The 24,180-nt window shown below is 45.0% G+C and overlaps 1 protein-coding gene across 6 annotated transcripts in view; it reads right to left on the bottom strand.

The window, feature by feature from the left end:
- LOC139911243 (transcription factor COE3) overlaps positions 1-24,180 on the bottom strand; it is a 67,963-nt gene that overhangs the window by 37,956 nt on the left and 5,827 nt on the right. The window lies entirely within an intron of this gene.

The raw sequence follows: 24,180 nt of genomic DNA, 5'->3' as shown, positions 1-24,180 counted from the left end.
GTAAACTGTTAGATTAAGAAGATGAAAAAAAAGATTCTAAGGATATTTTTCTCAACGGCTCTGACATTTTCCCTTGGCATTGTAAACAAAGACAGTAGCTGGCAAACTTCCTGAATCGAGGGGCGAGAGAGGGAGGGTGGAGAAAGAGAAAAAGAGAAATAGAGAAGAGGACAGAGATAGAGAGCCTCTTGAGATAATCTGCGAATCTCAGTCCACAGATGAAAAGGAGTCTATCGTCAAGGCTCCTGAGTGAGCTACTCATCTCTGCCCTATGCTCTCCAGCTAAGCCCAAGTTTATGGGATTTATCTCTTGAACCATTTGTAGTTTTCACATCACATGATGATTTAAAAACAGCACACAGCTTTTCTAAATGTTTGGAGGCTATAAATGTAGAGTTCTCGAGTAAAACCCACAGACAACTGATCTCACTCTCTCCAATTCATCTGAGAGTAGCTATCTATTAACGATCAACAAATTGATGTACGCCATTGTTGTATTGTATAAAACAGTACCATCTGTACTGTCTACAGATGAACAGAGCTAGTGACCTCCTTTTCCCCTCTCTTTCTCTGCTCATTAGCTATCCTGAACCTCTTTCTCTCCTGCTTTCAGTTTTCAAACCCCCAAATGAGACCTAAATCGCTTGCAATACAGGTTAGCTTGAGGGAGGGGGGGCAAACATCTGTCGCGCTAGGTACCCGCACGCAGCTCGGGGTATCTCCTGCGAGGAACTTTGGGGATGTTTAATTCATAAACGCTGTCATCCATGTAAACCTCCTGATTTCATAATGACTAACTCTTGGTGGTTTAATTAATTTAATAATGCCTTTCAGAAGCCATAAATGAAAGGGTCTCTGAAGTGGTGCATTAATTAGCCAGCGCCGATGCTAGCCCTGTCAGACTGGTGGCTGTCAAAACGCAGGGCAAAGCGGAGGATGGGCACAGCTGACGTCCCGGGGTCAGAGGTCATGCCAATCATGCTTCTCACCACACTTAATGAGTCATAATTTGTGTCTAGTATACACATGTATTAGGGTCAACCTGTGGTCATGTCCATAATTCTCTCCCCTTGCTAGACTACATGAAAATAACTGGCGGGCGACAAGGTAGTTACATTCTCGGTAATAAGCAGTGGCACGGCCACATTATGTTGCGACTTGTATTTACATGGTAACTACCTCTGAAAGTAGAATTCATCAGAGCTTTGCCTTTACCTTGTTTGAGCCGATGCCGCCGCTCTCTGCATCCCAGCATTTTGCTTTAATTACAATGTTATGACTTACTTGCTCACAAGGTTATAACATAGAATAAATCAAACTTCATTAAAAGTCTCAGCAACTCAACACATGAGCACACAAAATCATCACAGAACCAACCAGATTATATTCCAAACTAACTCCATGCATCTCATAAGGAGGTTGTTTTCCTTTTTCATATTTCATAAATATGAACCAGGGAGGCTTGTGTCTGTGCCTGTCCATTTATTACCATAAAAATCAGCTGACTGAAGTATCTCACTATCTGTGGAGGCAATTAACTGTTTTGAGAGAATGCGTAATACGGGACTTTGTAATGGTATCATTTGGAGTCAAGGCACAGATGCGCCGTGCGGAGCCATACTGTAATTAGAGAGAAACGCTGTACAGGTTTTCCACTAATTAGCAAATTATGCTGAAAATAGCATCAAGCTAATTAACAGTTATTATGGCATTTTTGAAAGTATGACTTTAATTAGCAAAGTCCTGACGCAGGCAATTTCAAACTCGTCTCCGAGAAGATGAGGAAGAAAAGAAAAAAAAAAAAAAACATGGGGCATGATCAAGAAGATACCCAGATTATTATGATGCCGTCAAAAACTAAAAGAAGGGAGAAAAAAAAAAAACAGGAGGAGAAAGAGAGAGACTGAGTGAGTGAGTGAGTGAGAGAGGGAAGGGAGGAGGAGGAGGACTGGGGGGGGGTAAAGCTTTTGTGTGTTGTGTCTGAATCTCCATCCAAATGAGGGGACATGTGTGCTGTGCCACGTTGCCAAGAGGAGCCCTGAGCCGTGTGCCCAGTGTCAGGTGGCAGCGGCTCACCCCTCAGCTACCAGGCGAAGACGAGAGTGAGCTCAGCTGGTGCCCACAGCCACTCACTTATTCTACTCCGCTGCACATTAAAGGAGCCCTCGAGTGGAGCCAAGCAACGCCAGCCAGCCAACCTGACAACAACACTGCACCTCCTCCTCCTCTCCAACAGTTTCTCCCAGCTCTTGCCGGGACCCACCTTGGTCCTAATGATGGTCGGTGACAGCAGATAAACCGGAAGAATTCTGCATCCTCTCAGTTTAAGAAAATTACCAGAAAGAAAACATCTTTTCATCCATTTCGGAAATGCGGTGGAGAATAATTGCTGTCGGGGGCAACGCCATTCATTAACCTCACAATTGTTGATACAATGGATAAGAGTGAGTATTTAAGTGTTTTGTGGAAAGGTGTGTTTTTAAAGGCACCTGTGCAGAAGCTTTGAAGGGAGAAAGTGTCACCAATGGAAGTGGGGAAGAGAGGAAAAGAGGAGTGGAAGAGATGGAGGAAGAGAGGGAAGAGAGGAGAGAAGGAGAGGGGTGGACTGGAGGGTCTTTGAAGGCCCAGTGTGTGAGAGAGAACAGAAGTGTGCCTAGCCCCAGGCAGCCTACGGCTCAGGCCCATTAGCTAGACTGACCTTGCCCGCGCCTTTGTCTTTGTGCTCTCCTCCCGCTGCTTCCCCTTCTCAAGCATTCCCTTTTTGTTGTCTCCGAGCGAGATTGGGAAGGGGGCCATAGCTTTCAGCTTTCTCCACCTCCCAACCCCCATCTACCCCCCCACACACACCCCCCGCTCCCACCCCTTGCCTGGAGCTTGTGCCCCAGAGGGCTCGGTACAGTGACACCCCTAGCCGGTGGCCACCTCTGCCCCGATGAGAACTTGGCTGGAATGGTCAGCGCCCCGAAGACCCCCAGAGAAAAAGGCTCCATATCGGGGGGCCCAAATCACGGCGCTGCAGGCCCCACATACGTGCACCCACTCTGGGCAGCCTGCCTCTTTATTGCCTGCCTCTCATTTGAGAGGATGGAGCCTGGCTGCCAAGTTTTGACACCGCCACATATGGCCTCCTCCATCAATCGGACTAATCAAGCATCAAGGGGAGGCAGGACCAGCTTAATTGCCAGCCAGATATAGCTGCTCTCACTTGACACGCAACCTGAAATAGATACAGGTCTGAGGAGACCTGACAGAAGATAAATGAATATGGCCATTGTTCTAATAATTATATCAAAATGCACTTCTTTACAATTTCTGTAACTCTGCCACTGCTGCCATTATTATGATAACTGTTTAAAGTTAGAATATAAATAGTAGGTAACGCAATACATACTACTATTTCAATGTTACACATTGCAAATCAACACTATTGCAAATATTGCCTTAATATAGCATCATCTACTCATTAAAATGTGGATTATGTTCACATTTGTAATGTTTGGTACCTCGGGTTAGAGAAGTGTACAGTAAGTTGTTGGGAGGGGTTTTTTTTCCCATGCAGGCTGCAGTGCTCTGCTCCTCCAGAGTCCTTGAGGCGTTCTGTCTGCCTCTGCCTGCCTCTCTCAACTTCCTGTTTCCCTGCACCCCCCACTGGGGTAGCAGCCACGGAATAACTTAGCACACGGAATGAGCAGGAGAGATCAACAGCAGTCATCCATTCATCTTGAGTTTCTCCTGTCACTCTCTCTTTCCGTTTGTAAACACTGAGGGTCTGTGGTCAGAATGGCCTTTTGTCCACTGTGTTTTTCTGCGTCCCTCTCTTATTCACTTCAAAGGTAACAAGTGACAGATGTCTGTCTTCTCTGCGGTCTTAAATACTAAGGCTCCGCGATAGCATCTGGGCTGAATGTCAAACTGTGAATCTTCCCTAAGAATGTACTGTGGTTATGCCAAGCTCATTGTTATTTATGTCAGGGACACAGCCTACAGAAGTATTTAAGATACGCCCTGTAGCTCGCAGCAGGCTACTCTTGAGGGGTGCGTATGTAAAAATGATGGACAAACAATTACGAGAAAAAAAGGAAAATTAAAATAAAGGAACTACTGCAAAGGATAAAGTCAATGGATGAATAGTTCAGTTAGCTCCATATCAAGATTTCCTGGTGGGCTTGCAACTTCCCATAGATTCTGACTCTGCGTGAATCAATTCAGCCACAGGAGATGATCAATCATACCTGCTTCAAAAAAAAAGGAGAAAAAAAAGAAATATAATATGTCAAAGCAGAAGTTTATTTGGATTAAAGGGTTTCTTGGAGTTGCGGGAACTAAAAAATGGCAAAGGTGGTGGCATTTTGAGCTTGTAATCACAGCACGGTGCAATGTTTATTTAACTTTACTCGTCTCCATCTCTGCCTGCTTTCGGTATTTACATGTTTAATTGAGAAGTGTGCTGCCGGTTTCTTCTGCCCATCTGCCGAGTCCCTTCCTCTTATCAGGCTCATTCCTCAAACTGACAGCTCTCCTTTTCTGCATATCTCTCTTTCACTCCCGTGCCACTGCACTACTAACTCCTTTTTCTCCCCTTCCCTCTCCCTCTTCAATCTGTCACAGCCGGTTATGAGTAATGACAATGCATTTTCCCCCAAATCAAACCAATAAGTAGAAATATGCACAAGGAACCTCGAAAGAAAATATCATGTTGTTGTCTGCATGAGACACACAACTGCGCTAAAGGGTATCGCGTCATGAAACTCTCTCTTCTGTGGTCCGGGATTTTATTTTTTTCCCACGTCTAAATCACCGCCTGTCAGACGCAACATGTGTGTCATTGTATCCCCATCAGCGTGTTTCATTGTACACACTACCACCTCTGAAGAGCTGCCTCTTATCAGTCGAGTGTCAGAAAGCCCCCCTGCACCACCACCTCCTCCCCGCTGCCTTTCTAAATGCTTTTCTATTAAGAGCAGTGTTGTGTCCCTCTGATAGCGGCAGCTCCTCCACTTCATCATTCATAATCCCAATGGGCATCAATGGACTCTATAGCCTCGCCATCCACACCAAAGGCTTTGTCATTCAGTGCCAGAGAAAACAACCTAAATGAGAGTGAGAATCTGAGTATTCACTCAAAGGGACCAGGAAGTGGCCCAATAGGCCAAAGCACTCCAGTCATGAATAGTCCACTTTACTGCAAGGCATTGGCAAAGGTACCTGCCGATGGTTGGAGGGGCTTTCGGTCTGGTTTCATCCTCCTTGAATTTAATTAAATGGTTTACTAACATATGGAGGGCATCTTACGAAGTGTAAAATGATACTACTCATCTGCTTTGTCTTTTGAATGCTGTTCTATTTTAGCTAACTACACGGTATGACAAAAAAAAAAGAATATTCCCTGAGGTAGACAAACGCTCTGAAAATCAAGAAATGAGAGGCATATAGGAAAACAAGAAGGAGGAAAAATACCCACTGCTCTACATTATAGCACCGGCGTAGTCTAACTTTCACCGGCTCAAAAAGTCTAAAATGATGTTCCCGCCCTTCCCAGCATGCAGAAGTCCCGCTGGGGGCCTCAATGTGATCAGTAGCATCCCCACCACGTCTCCTCATTATTGAGTAAATAGGTTTGGGCATGTCCTCAGTAAACAAAGCCAAGACTGACAGTTAAGGGAGAGAGGGGAGTGGGAGGCAGCCTCGTTCCCAATTAGAGTCGCCTCAGGCAAAACTTTAAAGAGGAGATCAATCCTACAGATCGCTAAACTGATCCTGTCACAGGCTGGGGATATTTAAACCGTGGCGCAGAGCAGAGCAGAGCGGTGCAGGGCAGTTCTCAGTACAGTTTGACTGTGTGTGCTAATGACTTGGGGGTAGGCTCTCTCACCAGGACACACACCCCACAGCGAGGCGGCCGTGATTGACGGGTGAAATCGGACCTCAGCTGCAGTTCTCGGCACAGTAGGGGCCAGATGGGGAAATAGTGATTTGCGTTTTTTAGTATGCAGCTCCTACACGCACGGATATTCCCTAATTGTCTCCCTTACTTACCTGTGAGGCTGTTTCCCATCACAGATGCAGAGTACATTTCAAATTAACCCAGAATGTTTTGATTTTTTTTTTTCTCAACCTACACCTTTGAAGCAGACTTATTAAAATTTGCCAGTGGGGCTCATCCCTGTCCATCTACTCGAGGTGAAAAGTTAGTTCTCACTGATGTTGAGGAAAAATAAAGGGACTAACATGAGGTGAATGAAGCTGGAGTGGTGGGGATGACAAGTGAGTTTAATCGCATTGTCAATTCATGACATCCTGCTAAAGCAGCAGATACTGTATCTTTGACTACAAGTGAGTCGCTGGCAGACTCCAACTCCCAGGCACACATGGGTAATGTGTAATGAGCTACCAGGCACTCTGCAACTGCAGAGGAACTGAACATTTAAATGAGCGAATGATGCATTATGTATATCACTGAGGTTCCTGTGCAGGAATTAATCATGATCATAAAAGCCAAACACAAAACAACATGCTGAGGCCATTGCTAAATTGTTGTGATCTAATGCAAAACAAATTCATTTTTCATGCCATTAAAGATAAAGAAAATCTTAAAAGGTTTGGTTTTGCTTGTCTGCGTCTCTTATTGAGAGTCATTCACTTTCAACTTTATTTGCGGATTATTGTAAATCCCCGGTACAAATCATATCATGAAATCATGTAGCTGGGACATTGGATGTGTTCTGCTAATGCTCAAGGAAGATCCCCTGAGGGAGCCATTGAGTGGGGGAGAAAGGGAAAGAAAAGAGAGAGAGGAAGGAGAGAGACAGACAGAGAGAGAGAGAGACAGAGGGAGAGAGAGTTACAGGATGGGGAAGGGAGGGAAGGGCAGGAAAGAAAGACGGAGAGGAGGGGAGGGCGGCAGCAGTCAAGCTGCACTTTATCCTGACAGATCTCCTTTACACACTAATTTCCTTGTTAAAGAAGAGAAAATGGCACTCAATCCGGAGAAATCCTTTTCTCCTGGAGCAGGCCTGTCAGCTGAGGGATGAGTGGATACAAGCAGAGCTTTCCTCCTCAGGCTAGCTCCCCCTGGCACACAGCAGCTAGGCTACAGCTCACAGCAGAGCTCTCTATCTATAGCCATAATTAATACACCATCGGAATATAATGAACCATACCATGATACATGGATTTCAGTGGGTGCTGTCGACAGCATTCATTTAACTGCTCGCTGGAAATCAAATGTGAAGTGAATTGATTTTTTGATCATGTCATCTCCATCACAAATGGCAAACAAATCGTGTACAACCATTTCACGCTCAGTTGTTGTGTATAAACATTCCCCATGACAAAATGGCAAGGCCTCCTTCATTCACAATTGCCACGTTATCAGCAAAGACATTAATATCCAACGAGGCACATCCTTCAGTGCAACATATTTATCATTGAATGTGCAATCCTCCAAAGTGTATTAGCTTGGATTTGAAAAAAGAAGCAAAGAAAAGCCTCTTTTATTTTAAGTCAGGGGTGTTAGCTGTTCAGTCTGCATGTTCTCATCTCCCAAGATTACTATTCGCAGGGTGTGTGTCAAGACTACTTTTCAGAAATCTCGGTAACAATTCAGATGCGATCGATAAGGAGTGACAGTTTATTCTAAGGCTTAGCACAGACCAAGAAAGGAACGGCTCAAGCATCAAGTTGAGAGGAATGAATTTGTTTTGTATTTGATTTTTCCATTAAATTTATCACCACTTTAACTCTCCCCCTTTTTTCTCTCTCCTTCTTTTTCTCCCTCTCACTCTGTCCCTCGCTTCCTTCCTCCCTCCCTCCTTCCCTCTCTCTGTCACTCACATCAACAACAAGGCTGTAAACGGCTGTCAATTTCTCCTCTCTGATTTCCATGTCTTCACTTTCATCCATTTTTGATTGCTTCACACCCTACACCTATGATGCTTTCAGTGCTCATCTGTGACCTTGTGAGATGATGGGGTAAATTATAAAATAAATGTTGAGAGGCAGAGCACTGCTGCCCTTTATAACACTTCATCATATCTGCTGTGGACGGAAAATAGTTGAGAAACATTTTCTTACAAAATTGCCTAATGCTGGTTTGGCACAAAATCATATGGTAAATCTATTACCACTTTGTCAAGAGAAACCACTTGAGGTTTCCTGCAGTGTAGCAGCGGGCAAAGTGGGAAACTATAACACTGAAACTACTGTCCGATTCCTCTTATTAAAGTGTTTTCAAAATCGTCTCCCTCTTCAGATTTAAGGGTCATTGAGAAAGCCAATCAGAGGGACAGGCCAGTCAGAAAGCCAGCGGCGTGAACAGGACAGGAACCAGCTGATGAAATTCATCCATACTTCTCACTTATGATGACATGATTGATTTTCCCTCAGAGTGCTCAAATGTAGGATTGTCTTCCTACCCCCATCTCCTCCTCCATCCCGCCTCAATCTGCCCACCCACCCGCCAAGCCAACAGCTAATGGATAAAGCCTCTGTCTGTCTCAGGCATGGCGGAGAGTTGACGAGTGGAAGAACAACTGCAACGAATGAAGGGTGAAATCTGAGAGTGCAATTTTCCGTCTGTCAATCTCCCTTCAAGAGAACAAGTTGACCACCAATCAGCGGAGTCGATTCAGGGCTGGCGGTTGATGGGAGCGTTTTGAGTGACAGCGTCATGTCACTACATTAACAGAGCAATGAAAGACATAAAAAGGATTTTTTTTGAAGGGTCCAGCGAGTTATTTGATTTTTTGGGATGTGATTTGGGGGGTTGGGACCATACTTTTCTGCCTTAACAAATGAACAAACTGACAGGTTAATGCATAACATATCACTCTCTATAATTCATGGTTCTGAATTTGGGAGACTCCTATATCATCTACTAGGTGCTTCAAAATACAACCAATTAAACTTTACTTAATTATTAAAGGTAGAAAGTGAGGGAGAAACATGCCTTAAAAACTCTTGCTTGCAGTCAATTACGATAAAACTTTAATGAGCCTGGATAGAGAGCCATAAAAACTGATAGCCCCTCCGTCATGAATTATATATCCATATCGATTTTGTTTCTTTGCCATAAGAATTGCAGGTAATCGTATGTTACCACATGTAAAGTGCACTTCCCTAGCGAGGATAAATATTAACTATCAAATATATATGAGGTGTGTGTGCATTTATGACCAAGCTCATGTAGAAAATGAAGAGCAGAGATGTCGAGGCAAGGGCCATTGGGAATGGATGAAGGGTGCCATATCTGACAGTAAGAGAGACCCTTAGCGGTGCTGGCTTGATATGTTACCTAGTTAGCGTCACAGAGAGAGGAATAAATAGTTCTTTATTATTTGTGGTTGCCATCATGTCTCTCCTAATAGACAGGCTATACTGAGTTTAAACCACATTATCCTCTGCGAGACCATCGCAATTACTCTTGAGAGCAGGGTCTGATGTGTGGATAAGGCAGGTCGCCCATGTCTTAATGAACACAAACAATGTGAAATGGAGGAAGGAGCAGTGGGGGGAAGGCTAATGGCAGGGGAGGGCTTGTTTTAATAGAGACAGCACTAAGTTGTTTGCTATGATCTATGCTGACTCTGAGAACGCTGAAAACCCCCAATGTTAGTTTGTAGAGATCTTTTTTTCATGATCCCATTACCAAACCCTTTCCACTGCTTTTCGCCGGTGAACAGCAGGCACAAATCCTGTTTAGTGGATCGCCATTTGTGGACTTGTGTATCTTGCCGTCATTGTCACAGAGGCCTGTCTTGTTGGACACTCGTAAGGTGAAAGGGCACCAAACCGGATCACCGTGACACCCAGAGAGAGCGTTATCCCCAGCACAAATGGCTCAGCGCTGGGTTAATTGATAAACTGCCGCTCCACTTCATTAGTCAGACAGACCAGGCTTAACGAACGAACACAGAGAGAGTGTCACTCTGAATATGTTAATCATGACTGGCCATTACGGGGCTCTCCCCTCTTCCTCCTTGTCTCAATCTCTGGTAAACTACAGAGAGGAGAGTTGGGCACTCACTTCAGACTCTGTGTACGCTTGTATCATCCGAGGCTATTTATCAATGACTGAAGAAAAAAAGGGAGATGGACAGACACAAGAGTGGTCCTTGGTGTTATTGAATATAAATATATAATAACCATGTAAAAAATGCATCATTTGGCCTTTTCACAAAGGCAGTTGTAATATAGCGCTAGGTGAGCACTGTACTTGACGTACACACTGGAGGTGAGGGTGTCAGGGGAGAGCTCGCTGGAGCGAGAGGAGGTTTTATTGTTGCCCAGCCCTTCCGCTTAAGTGCACATGGCTGGGAGGAAGCCGGGACCTCCAGCTCTGACCTCTGCGCATGTATATTTAATAGGCCATCAGTTGGCCGGGGCAGCGCTCTGATCAGGATTCAGAGAGGGGCTTTGAACACCCCTGTGTATTCCTGAGCGTGCAGCCTCAAGCTGCTCTCCCCAGCTGTGTCAATCCGACAGCACTGTTACAGGCACCCAGACAAGGCGCTGGGCACTACACTGCTACCGCCTAATGACTACAGAAAAAAAAGCAAAACAAACACAAAAACAATAACATTTGGCGTATGGAGCTCTGCTACCATCTAATGAGTGGCTTTAAAAAGTGAAAAATAACGCCAGCTGATATACTGTAGGGCTTGTGGGATGTGTTTGGATTACATCAGCTACATTGTACAATGCTGTGTTTCCCTTAATAATAACAAAAAGGCAATCTCACGGTGACTGCACTGCACACGCCGGTAACGATTGCAGAAACAAGGTGGCAAACAGAGAAGTGCCACTCGTGTGTCTTTTCTTCTAACAAGGTATCACTACACTTTGAATCAAATAGCCTGTGTGTGTGTGTGTGTGTGTGTGCGTGTGTGAGCATATGTGTGTCACAGTGCACGCACGTGTGTGTGTGTGTGGGCAGCTTAACGAGGGCGGTTCATTTGACAGGCAATTAGTTTGCGGAGCTGCTATTGACAGCCCCTGTGCTTGTGTTTGTTCAACAGCTCTGGGTGAGTTCCACGCTCCCTGGGCTACGTGACAAAGCACCTCCGACAGGGAGCTCCTGATCTCCACCGAGGCTCGGAGGCTCGCTCTGTGAGGGGGGTGGATATGTGACAGCCTGGTGGAGAGAAGAGAGGAGAGAGAAGGGGGAGAGCTACAAAACCACCAGGGTCTATTAGGGGGTTGTTGCAAGTTAATGTAGCTACAACCCACTTTTTTGTGTCGTATTTTGAAAGGCCTGAGCAATGATGTTGTCATTTGTTGTTTGATTGTGGGGATAGCGGAGGGTAATCTTAGGAGACACACAGGCTCTCACACTACATGCGCACACATAAAAATGCAGAAAGAGAGGAGAGAAGGAGGTGGGGGAGAGCTAGAGGGAGATAGAGGAGAGGAAAAATATAACAAGATCCAAACACTCTTTTATCCTCGAAAATCCCATATTCTAATGCAAGGGCCCATCCCTCTTTTAGTTGCAACCGTTTCGTTTGTAGAGCCAAGCTCCAATCAATATCATTATTTTCACAGAGGATCGAAGCGCCTTCACCGAGTTAATGGGGGATTGAGGTGGTAAACGTTTACCCTCTCACTGTCAGCAGTGCAGTGGTCCATAGTGGGGCCCAGATGACAGCACTGGCCCCACTGTGGACACACTGTGTGGAGATGTCCTGTGGGTAGACAGGCTGCATGGACTGTCAACCGCCTGCCATGCCCTAGATGGCCTAACACATCAGCCACTTGAGTTAGAGCAGCAGCATGGGCTTTGACTTCTGCTAGAGCTAACAGAAACAAACCGGCCAGCACAGCCACTAGCATTACTGCACTGTATGCCATTGTTACTGTTGATATAAGAGAAACTGTTAACCAGAAAATACACTTTGGTTAGTCTGTATTATTTTAACCAAATGGTCCAACTTAGTGCAGGAGTAAATGTGCTGTTTAATTAAGAAAAATAGCAAATAACATGCTGCATTAACATAAAACATTATTTTTGGTCACTGCTAGCTGTCTTACTATGGATCAGCTGTTCCACTGGATTTTTGGGAAATGAAGACTAATCTGCAGCTGGCAACGGCGAAGCAAATTCTCTCGTATAGCAGCATATGCTAAATAGCTCTTCAAGCACGCAGATGCATTGCTGTAAAATACCTCTCCTGTCTGGGTATCTGCGTCTCCCAGATGGGTCCCAAGCTGTGCCAAACCGCATCTCGTCAACAGCTATGAACTATGGCATCACATGACCACGGGAGATACGGGGAGTCCTTTTCTGTCTCGCCTTGGCACAACGTGGTCAACCGATGCATCATCAAGCCTACACTCTGTCTGTCAAAATGGAGGTAACTCACAGAGCAGAGCAGAGCGCCTTTTTACGCTCTGAGTGCTGAAACTTCTATTCAATGAACAGGAGAATAGAGCAAGAGTTTTGTCAGGTTTTTTTTTTTTTTCAGTTTGGAAAAAAGACTAATCAGCAAAGAGTTAGAGTTGATTTGGGTTTGCATGAGGGTGTGACAGAGTAGTGAGAGATTTCATGGGACGCTGCCCCATGATTCATTGAGTTATTGGTTTCCGCCCTGTTTTAATCGCTGGCGGGCCCGAGCCAAAAAATCTCGGAGGATTCCGGAGAGCTCTTTTCTCCACCATTCAGCAGAATGGAATTTGGTGTGCAAGTGCCTCACGTCATTCGAGGCGTCCTTCACAGCTTCGGGGGCCCTAATTCAAACCACATGGAGGCCAGCGTCCGGTTACGGACCTCTGCAAAAAAGGACACACTCCCATTGGCTGCTCCAGGATGGGAAATGGGGTGTCTCGATGGAGAAAGATAACAAACACATCTAAGTAGGAGTCACAACATAGCCAAAGCACACACACATTCTCATGCATAAATATACATACACATGTACATACACGGAGACATATACAAATATACATGCATATACACAAATACACACACAGACTGTGAAGTGTACACTTATGGGCCTGCAAAGGCTGTTTGCTTGACATGATGGAAGAATGAGCAGCAGGCTCTGTAATATTGCTCCTATTCTTCATTGACAAGCATATATATTTTTTGCTGTTCCCAACTGACTTTGCAGCGCTGAACTCCATTTATGAATTATCTGACATATTTCCTGCTATTTTTTTGACAGGAGTACTCAGAGGAAATTTCAAGGCACCTTTCTCCTGACAAGTAGAAATATCAATATTTGAATAAATTGCAGATTTGGATCTCCTCACATGGATGCTCTCCAGCAAGTGTGTGTGTGTGTGTGGCTGCATGAATGCGTGTGTGTGTGTGTGTGTGTGTGTGTGTGTGTGTTTGTGTGTGTGAGTGAGGGGAATGGGAAGGGGTTTGTTTCATTCTGTTACCACGGTCTTATCCCCCTGAGCCCGCAGGCAGAAATCTGTATGCAGCATTTCATTAGGAGAGAGCTCGACTGAGTGACATGTGAAGCACACCTCGCCGTCGACCTGATGAAGTTTACTTCTCTCAAACGACAAAAAGCCACTTTGTAGACTAGCCCTTTTTTCCACAGAGGAAGAGAGGGGGTGATGGCTGAGCACCAATAAAAGAATCATGAATGTTGTTTCACAAAATGACAGGCCTATCTGTACACAAATATTTCTCTTCCAGAAAAATGTAAGCTTCAGAGCTTTTTTCTTTCTAAAGTGGAGACTATGTGGCTTGTTAGAACTGACAGTGTTCAAAATATGATCACCTAAATTCTAAGCATGGAGGAAAACAGCTGAAAGGAAACAAAAAAAAAGGGAGAAATAGAAACCAAAGGAGCTATTCTTCTTATCTTACAAGAGTGGCAAGTGTTATGTGAGGAAAGTATCATTTCACCCAGTGAACTAAATAATTTACAAACAAATACAGGATTGTGCTACAATGTTGATAAATACACCGTCTCTGTATGAGAGGTCAATGTCAAGCATCCATAACACTCAGCGCTGTCTTCTCAAAGCTCCTGGTGTTACGTATGAGAGACTCCTGCCTATCTGTCTCACTCTGTTTAGCTGCAGTAGCTGCCATGCTGTCTGCATGTCTGCTGTTGCCGCTGATAGATCACTCTCCTGCCCACCCCTTAAACCTGCCCCCCTCCCTGCCCCTCCCCACCATCATTTCAGGGAGCCTGAGAAATGGCTTAGCCATGTGAGGTTACTCAGGTACCAAAAAGGCTGTGACCCTGTGACCCCTAGAGCCGACCTTTCTGACCCGAACGTCATACTCCCTCTCCAACAGAAAACAAAAACAAATCTTATCATGCGCCTCCGCGGCTCTGAGAAAAAAAGAGCCCTTATATCAATGTGGTTCTTTGACAATCATCTATCCACATGACCTGTGATTTCTCCGACAGGGTCTGCTTGACACTTACAACAGAGAGGTGACGGCGTGCGGGTTGTCCATCTCGCTCCGCCTGCCCTTATCTCCTCTGCTCTCCATCTCTCTCCTCACTCCTCCTTGTGTGCACAACTTAATAAGCAAGCAAGGGGTAGATTCCCATTATGGAAACCCTGGAAAAGGGCCCGGACATTTTCCCCCATATCTGGGATCTCCATCTGGAGAAGGCACTCTCTCTCTCTCTCTCTCTGCCCCCCTCGTCCAATCTCTGTGTGTGTTCTGGTGAGCCTATGCTGCAGAGATGGCTTTCACTCTCCACTGGCTACAATGAGATTGGCCCACCAGGTTGACTCTATTCGAATCGACAACCCATTTCAATAACGTAACAAAACAGAACAGAGTGGCGATGTTGAATAAAACATTTTCTGAGGAGTGGCCAGGGGGCAAGATGGGGGTCTTAAACGATCTAAATCTCTAACATAATGGAATGCTGTAGCATAAACATACATAAATCTAGGTATAACACATAAATAATCTGTCACATATTCATTCAATAATAGCATGCAACCTGATTTGTTTTAAAATGCTTCACCCTTCATATTTACCCCTGCCTTAACCCTCTGTTGTCCCTCAATGCATGTCTGTGTCACTGCTATCAGATCAATTATGGCTGCCTCATAACCAGAGGATATGGTTAACAGACTAATAAAGATTACACTGAGGTCAGCAAGTCACTAATCCCCGACGTTATTAGTAAAAACAAAGCCTACAGATTTACGCCATGCACCTCATCGCATATGAGTGCCTTTGCACGTGCACAGGGTCCGAACATAATACGGTGTGACTTAAACCATACAATGAGAAGAGAAAATAAATACGCTAAGAGCAGCAGGGGTGGACTGGGCCAGGCCTCTGCGGACCTATGTCATCACTCCCTCTGGTCTCGGCTGCGCTCCCCACCCGAGGGGAAGGGCCCAATGATTACGGGGGCTCAGCTTCCCTCTAAGAAAGCAAACCGGAGCTGCAGTCCAAACAAGGCCGAGCCAGCAGCGAGGGAGCGCTGCTACACCAGGCGGCTCGGGTTTACCGTCGCCTCCGACCTGGCTGGCCCCCGGGCTTGCATTAGTCCCCCAGCCCAGCCTCTCCAGGACAAACAAACAACCACCACTTACACAGTCAGGGACGAGCAGCGAGGCAGGGAGAGCTGGTGCCACCAGCGCTGTGTGGAGGGGAACCTGACCCAATTGGATTTGCTTTATCACACCATATAATGACTCCCAGACTGGCCTGTTCCAATGGTAGAAAATAAAAGATTAAAAAAAAAAAAATCTGCCTGCCTGCCATTCTGAGTTCGGCCCAAAATGGGCAGCTCCCCCAAAACAGATGGGGAGGCATCTCAAAAATGTTCTCTGCCCCTGGGGACATGTGGTTTTCCCCATCATTATATAACTGTAAACTCCTGGATGTCAGAGATTGGGGATAATAACTTTCAGATGTTGGCAGCCCAGGCCAACGCTGGGACCTGCTGGATGGGAACGGTTATTTGGCAGAGAGGAGGAAGTCCGAGAGATTAGGACTAAGATGTGACAGGGAGAAAAGTGGATCTGGACCGGAGCTGAATGGGTCGCCCTGCTCTGCTCCAGTGTGCTCTGCGCTGCGCTGGGCCCTAATGGTGACCGTGTGGGAGGCAGAGGCCCCGTATGTGTGTGAGGGTGGGAGAGGCCAATTAATATCAAAACCGCAGGAAGCCATGTCATCGTGTTAACACGCAGAAATCAAGCTAAAGTGCACATGGTTGATCCAGCACTTTTAGCATTCCATTTCAATTTTCAGATAGATTTGATATGACAGTTTTAGCGCTCCCCGTTGCAGTGCAGATGTGCCACTAATTCAAAAACGGACACGCCTCCTTCAATAAATGAGTCCTTATAGAAGTGTCATCCCGTTAAACCATTTTTATTGGTTTGTCTCACATGGCTGGAGAGGATCACTGTTCAGTGTGGCCGTTGTTGCTCTCGATGGTACACCACCATGTGGTCAAGGTTTTGCCACTTAAACTCACACTCCTCTCATGAAATGAAATATCTCCTCACATATTTGTTTATGTCTGTTGGTCACTGCATGGTAAAAGCACAACCTTGCTTTTTCTTTTCGTTTTTTTTTCTTTTAAAGTATCGAACGCGGTGCTGAACAAGCAGAGGAGTGTTTTTTATTGTAAATCAATACTGATCGATCGGCAGCCTGGGTGTTGAATATGGATCAATATCACACCAGGCTGTGGAGGAGATCTGATTTCAATTGGCAAGAGGAGCCCGCAGCAGGTTTCCATCAAGCGGTAATTCAAGACATGGGAACATAAGTCAGATGGATTGATATAGACTAGCCAGGACCTTTCTTGCCACTGAACCAGCACAAGGAAATTTCTGTCATATATCATTAACGCAGTTGGGGCAGGCTATAAAAAAAAAGTGTGTGTGGGGGGGGCAGAGTACCTCAATGACCCACGATGCAGAAGGTTGCTCAAACATTAAATAAATACTCCATTATTAGCATGACTCTCAGATTAGTCTATAGAGGAACAGCAAAGTGAAGGGAAGCCTGACTAACTCATCCACTAAAATAGATGATGAGGCTCTACTCTCAGCACACACACACACACACACACACACACACACCACAGTGTGGTCATGTTCTGTGGGACTTCTGGTACTGATTATGCAGAGGTCAGCTTGAGATTCATACTGTAAGCTGTTATTAATTTACTCAACAAATGTCCTGGAGAAAACTAGTGAATGGTGAAATATTTTCATTGGACTTATCATATACTTGATCTTTATTAAAGCCGCATATTTGTTTTATTTAAGCACCAGAACAAAATACATTGTATAATTTAACAGCATACAAATGTTGCCAAAGTGCACTAAGGGTGTGTATATGTTAAAAAAGCAGGTCACCCCGTACATTCATCAATTGTTTGTGATTCCTGGACAGAGGGGCACTGTTCCAAATGACAGCATTGTAAAACAATAAAAACAGAGCTATAGTTAGAAATAACTTGTCACTTTTAATAAATGACACTGGTTCAGGGCTCTTTCTCAGGGGCTTCTCCTCCGATACATCCCAGGCACCCCTGGGGCCAACGGAGCAGCCAGCAGACCAGCTCGTTTCCCCGAGGTAACTGATGACCCTATCCCTGAATTCCCCCATCTTTGTCCTGTGACCTCACACCAGCGGGAGCAGGACCATGTCCGATGAAATCCTCAGACTGCTTCCCATCCTAATCTTGCCCGTGTCACACTACAAATTGCTACATTCAGAAAATGGAAATAGATTGAGGTGGAGATGGAGGGAGGGACTGACGGAGGTAGGGAAAGAGGGAAGGAAGGGAGGGGAGGGGGAGCGGAGGAGTGTGCATCGACAACCAGTCCCCTAAGAAAAATACTTGAGGAAAGAACGACTCGGGAGATCCCGACAAGGAATCACATCTCAGCGAACATATTGATCTGATTTACAAAACCTCCACTCTAATGCGAAACAAATGGCGTGGGCGTGAACTGGTACTTAACCATAAAACCCCAGCATTACTCCGTCTCCGATGAAATACCACATATATCCCTCACCAGGGCCTAATGTGCTGTTTTACGGCCAGATACGACTGAGGTTGACCCAACAGTTTGTTTGACAATTAGGGGGAACCTAATAAGGATTGAATGGGAGTGAGAACATGCCAAGAGAAAGAAAGGAGACCCTTTTTCAAAAGAAAAAATGGCTGAAAAAACATTGGTCTGAGTGACCTAAATGTGATTCACAGAATCAGGAGCTGTTCGAAAAAGCTCTTGCGTCATTAATGCTTTAAGAAACCAAACAACATCTTCAAAACAGCTACGGAGTTTAATTATAAAGGAGAGCTGTTAAATATTTGAGGAAGAGTAGCATATTTTATTTAGTTTAGATTTAATTTCAATAATGTAAGATTTTTACCATGTGGTCTTATTGCAGCAGTGTGTCGTGGAAAAGTGAATACATTTTAATAGATTGTTTTCTTTCATAATATTAAAATAAATCATTTGCATTGCACCGCAGTCGGGTTTAAATCACATTAACGCTCTGCTCTACCAAGTCAATGAATGCAACTGAAGACAGTAAACTTTAGCAACACATAAAAACACCAAAAAAAATCTCTGATAACCTTTCTCTTCAGCATGCATGTGCGTGTGTGTGTGTGTGTGTGTGTGTGTGTGTGTGTGTGTGTGTGTGTGTGTGTGTGTGTGTGTGTGTGTGTGTATACAAGGGCCAGTGTTGCTCTTGGCCCGGCATTCATCCCATCACCCCAGCTCTGGCCTTGTTTCTGTCAGCAGTGAACCAGGGGAGTAAAGAGTGGGGGGGTGGGGGGGTGGAGAGAGGGGGAGAGAGCAAGAGAGGGAGAGGAAGAGAGGGAAAGAGAGGGGGGGGGGGGGTGAAGGGGGTGGGGGGGAGGGGTTGTCTCCACGGACAGATGGACTGCTCTTTCTCAACACATGTGGAACCATGTTTCGTCTTTCACTGCCGTCAAGCTGGAGCCGAATCCGTCGCTCTGTTGGCCCGCGCCACTCTTTCGTACTGCACACCTCTCTCTTTAGCACACCGCGCGCGCACACACACGCGCACAAACACACGCGCGCATACACATGCCTATACGTGCACGCACACACGCGCGCGCGCACACACACACACCACACAAACATCTCCTTCTTTCTCTGCACACATGTTAAAGTCATCACCCCTGCTCAGCGCTAGTAAAACACAACACCCCCGGCTTCTCTGCTGTTGTCAAGTCTTGCCATTAGCTGATGCCACTGGGGAATCCTACCCTAGTGAGGTGGGTCTCCCCCGGGAACGCCAGGCACCACGTTACGTTCAGCCGCCACTCATGTGAACCCAAACATGAGAGCATAATTTGGAAAATATCATTTATACTGTGCGTCTTTGTACGTGTCTTGACATTTACAAACTGCGATAAAACCGACATGAGGGAGGAGGGAATAGAAAACAGGGCGAGAATAATTTGAGGTAATGTTTTGCTTAGTGAACAGTATTACCCAATCCTGGATGTTGGAGCACTGGGAAGGAGGTTCTGGCTCCGGGGCTGCAGAGAGGGTCTGGGTTTCATTTTTCGGCAAGTGCAAGCCAACGGAGAGCTGCCAAGTACAGCTTTCGCTCTCAACACTTCCTGCTCTTCCTACTCTGGCTCAGGAGGAGACAGGCTTCACTCAAACATCACGTCGGCCCAGGCAGGGGTGGCCAGTTTATTCTCCCATTTCTCAATGGGTGTCAAAAACTCACATCTGTCACATGAATTACACCGAAAACAGCCGTAAATAAAACGCTGAGATGGAAATATTAAGGCACGAACAAAAGGTGTGTGTGTGTGTGCGTGCGTGTGTCGCGTGCGTGTGTGTAAAGAGCGAAAGAGAGCATTTCCCATACAAGGCAACTGCTTTAATCGACTTCGCTGTAAAGTCTCAAAACCACAGCCAGTGCGAGTCCAACCGCTCAACAGTATAACATAAAATATCCAGAAGGAACACCTGCAGCAATCAACTCTCAATAACAACAACAGAACACTTTTGTGACCCCTCCGCTGCATCGTTCCCACTTACGGATGGTAGGAGCACAATGATAGATTAACACTACCTACTGTGTGCCATCTTAATTGCCCCTCAGCAGATGCAGTGAAAACATGTCATTTAGGTACTTCATAAACAGACCCCTCTTAGCAGGTTATCAAGACAGTGACTCGCTGAAAACACGCCCTCTTTTCCAACGCTGATGTGCAATTAAAATGGTTTTAGAAATCCTCTTTGACAGTCCAGGGCTTAGCCAAAAATGTAAATGACATTAAAGGAGACAATGAATTTAATTTTGTTTAATGTCCCCTTTCGCTGATTCTCATTTACATCACATTTCCACATAAAGGGCTGACCTTATAAATACTGGCATTTGTTCAGCTTTTGGAGGTAATCACGGTTTTGCAAAAACCAGATGGGAGCACACAAATTTTCCGATTTGTTTCTTAGAAGGCAGAGGAAACCACATGTGAGACATTCTAAGGCTGCAGTCTTTTGTTTCTGGTAAACAACTCGACAACAAGTCAAGTGCACTCTGGGAAATGACCTCGTAGGTGTTCCATAAATGAACGATAACGCAAAGTCATTTAGAAAATACAGGCTCACTAATGAGGGACATAACGAAAAGCTAAGCAAAATTTACATTAGGCCAAAATTTAATTGCATTAACACACGAACAGGTGCGGTGAGGCCTTTATAAATGAGCTAAATGAATAAAAGCCTCCCACAGCACAACCATGTGTGCTGACCAAAAAAAAGAGACAAGGGAAAAAAATAAGGGGAAAAACAAGTCAATGTCATGAATTATTCAGTGGCTGGGCTGCACTCCAAAGGTCAGTGCCCTTTGACCTTTGTGACAGGAAGTGAAAGGGAGTGCCGTAGCTGCTAGAATAAATGGAGCTGACATGTTTAGATCTGGTCCAGAATCCGTTTCTGAATGGCAGCGTAAATTGACACTGGATGTTAAGCTGTATGAACATACATTAAATTCAAAATTCATGTATGGGTAGCATGCACATTGATAGCACGCTCTCTCTCTCCCAGGTCTCCTTGCATATATTTGCTGCAGCTTCTCAGTGTAAAGTGGGACCTTTGAACCCTGACATGCAGAATGAGTCATTTTCTCTCCTCTTTCAACAACATGTGCTTTCTTATTACAAAATCCATGTGTAAGCCGGAACAATGTATCTAATCTTTCACACAAGAGAGGACAAAGTCAATATGTAAGAGAGTGAAGACAGATACCAGGCCTGGAGAGTCATCACAAATTGAGTTATGTTTGGCTATACACTACATATACTGTAAATGGGGAAACCATTTAATCAGATAATCACTATAACTCTAAAGTCTGAATAAACTTACACTCCCACTTAACTTTAAGACGTCATTAGCTTAAAGATGTGACATCTGTACCGCTGCTGGTTTCATAAAGGGAAGATATGATTACAACCAACAGCAAAGAGCTGTGGTCATAGCAATAGTGATACAATTAGTCACTGGATGAAATCAGTGTCTCTTTTGTTTTACGCACAGGCCAACAGACTCCCCGACATTTTCATTTCCTGATTTGATGTGGGAAGGAAAAAAAATGTGCGCGCTCACACAAATGAAAGACAATAGACTTTTCTTTTACAGAGTAAAAGATGAACTGGCTTTCCCCAAAGATATTGAAATTTGCGTCATGACACATATAAACACACACAAATGCAACAAAAATAGGGCCTTTCTTCATCCAAAAATGAGTATGAATAATGCAAGGGCATCAAATGTAAGTGTTGAAATATTTAAAGACCAAGCAGTGCTGAAACTTTGTGACAGCTGTTGGGCCTATATCTAACCAACTTTTTTTTAAAGAGAATCCTTCCTCTTCAAAAATCTGAGTGAAAATCTGTATCAAAACTCTGAGAGAAAATAGGGTAAACAGATGTCTGGCTTGACCGCAGGAAAATAGGACACATTTGGAATGATAAGTTTCCCAAACTCCGTTGGATATGCCAGATCCATGGGAACGCCAGTTAATGTCTTGCTAGATGCCAGCTAGCTGTGTGCGCTTTCCCCTCATACCATCTGGGAAAATGTTACAGCGAATGAACGCCATCAATGATTCACTCCAAATCTGTTTCTTAAGGTTCGGCCATGCTACTGTTTCTCTAGGAAATGTGGCAGTGCTAGCTGGTTTTCATACTGTAATTGTAGACAGATGAGACATGCCTGATTCAACAATCAAACCTCTCCTCTAGGTTTATGTCACTCAACTATGTTCTACTCAATTGGAAATAATCAGTTTCTGCCAGCAGCAACCGCAGCACAGGTGCCTCTAATGATGTGCATGAGAAAATGACAGATGTAACAGAAACGGCTGTAAAACATGGAGGCTTTAACTAAAAGCTTACCCATATGCACAGCGGGAATAGTCAAGTAATTGCAGTAAATAGTCTTACGTAGTAAGCCTACAGTGCACTGGTCATGTCAGTAACTCTTGCTAAACCCTGCAACCTTTCACAACCGCCCCTCTCTGCAAGCCTCCTTCAGTCACTGGGAACCTGTGTGGGTCTGTTAGGGTGAGCTGACGGGCTCATAGTTACGACATGGAGACAATGGGAGGGTCTAATGAGGAACATATGCTTTTGTGTTTCAACAGAGCCGCTCATTGTGCAAGGAAAGGGATACTCTACTCCTATTCAGACTCGTCACAATGAAAATCTGAGCCCTCCCTGAGCCAGTTGAGCTTACAATATCCATCCGCTTCTTTTTTCCCCTGTTCTTTTTTTTTCCCACCCCTCTTCTTGACTTTAATTCTCCATGCATTCATTTTGCTTATTGTACTTATGTTACATGTTTTGTCCCGCAGATTGAAGAACAATGGTGTGCGAAACTCTAAGCAGTAAAAGGCAGCAGAGCAATACAAAGCAAACATGAAAGCAGCGGAAATTAGACAAACAAAAGTACACGTCTCAAGTTATATGTTAATGTGCACACTATCATCCCTTCACTAAATGCACCTGACTAATAAATTAAGCAATCCACTTAGTAACAGATACAGCAAAAAAAGAGCTCTATCCCTATATTGTCCTTAACACTTCAGTACTTTTCCTACGTGTATGATACACTGAGACTGTCAAAAAGAAATATAAACATTCTCCTAGAGCATAACCAACAGCATAAACAACACAAGTAGCATGCGTGCGTGCGCGTGTATGCGTGTGGGTGTCTGTCTGTCTGTCTGTCTGTCTGTCTGTCTGTCTGTTTGTGTCTTCGTCTGTGTGTGTGTGTGTATCTGTGTACGTCTATGTGTGTGTCTGTGTGCGTTGAGTTCAGACAGCAGTAGCTCTGGTAATCCATCCAGGCTCCCAGGGCAGCCAGCTCCTACTTCCTGATGCATGAGAAGCCGCTGGAGTGGAGTGGCGGCAACAACTGCTCAGCCCTATTTGATTACTAATAAGAGAGTTGTCCCCTCTGTCAGATACCAGGCATTCTCCACTAAGCAAACAGTGATTCCGGCTAGTCAAACATTAGCATTGCTGTCTCTCCCCACTACGTGGTGAGAGTTACATTGAGATCGACGCAGAAAATACACCCCCTACCTCACCCCCATACCCCCCCCCCCCCAACCCCAATCCCTCACCCAACTGCCCAAACATATTCAGTCAGAGGTGATTGAGGAGACCGGAATGTATAGTTACACGGTGTGAGAGAAATGTCAATGCCTAAAAAGAAGGGCATTTATTCTCCCTTTTTAGAGTATGATGAAGGTAATATCAGTGTGGCATCTGTAACCTCCCTGGCGGTTCAGAACAAAACAGCCGGCATAAAATGTTTATCCCTTCTAAAACGAAACTTTAACAGCGTCGAGCTCACAGCTAACTTGAGAGAAGGAAACAGTCAATGAAAAACAACTATTGACAGTGTAAGCATCACTGCCGTAAACAAAGAAGGGAAGCCAGCCAAATAAACGTGAAGTTGCCTAAGCTAATTAGGAGTATTCCCAGCATGATCCTCTAGTGATTGAACCACCTGTGATTGAACAAACCCTATCCAGGTGGTGACCGCCCCTCAGAGCACAGGTACCTGGGAAAGACGCCCCTCAGCCACTCACACACAATCACCCACAGTTCCCACACTGTGGGCTATAAGGTGCAAGTCAGCCCAACTGGGCAGTCTAGCACACCGGGAGGGAACTCATTTGTTCATTGGCTCATCCATTTGCCTGCTCATTCA

The sequence above is a fragment of the Centroberyx gerrardi genome, chromosome 15 (genome assembly GCF_048128805.1).
Source record: "Centroberyx gerrardi isolate f3 chromosome 15, fCenGer3.hap1.cur.20231027, whole genome shotgun sequence".
Lineage (NCBI taxonomy): Eukaryota > Metazoa > Chordata > Actinopteri > Beryciformes > Berycidae > Centroberyx > Centroberyx gerrardi.
This window is presented reverse-complemented; position numbering and strand designations above follow the sequence as displayed.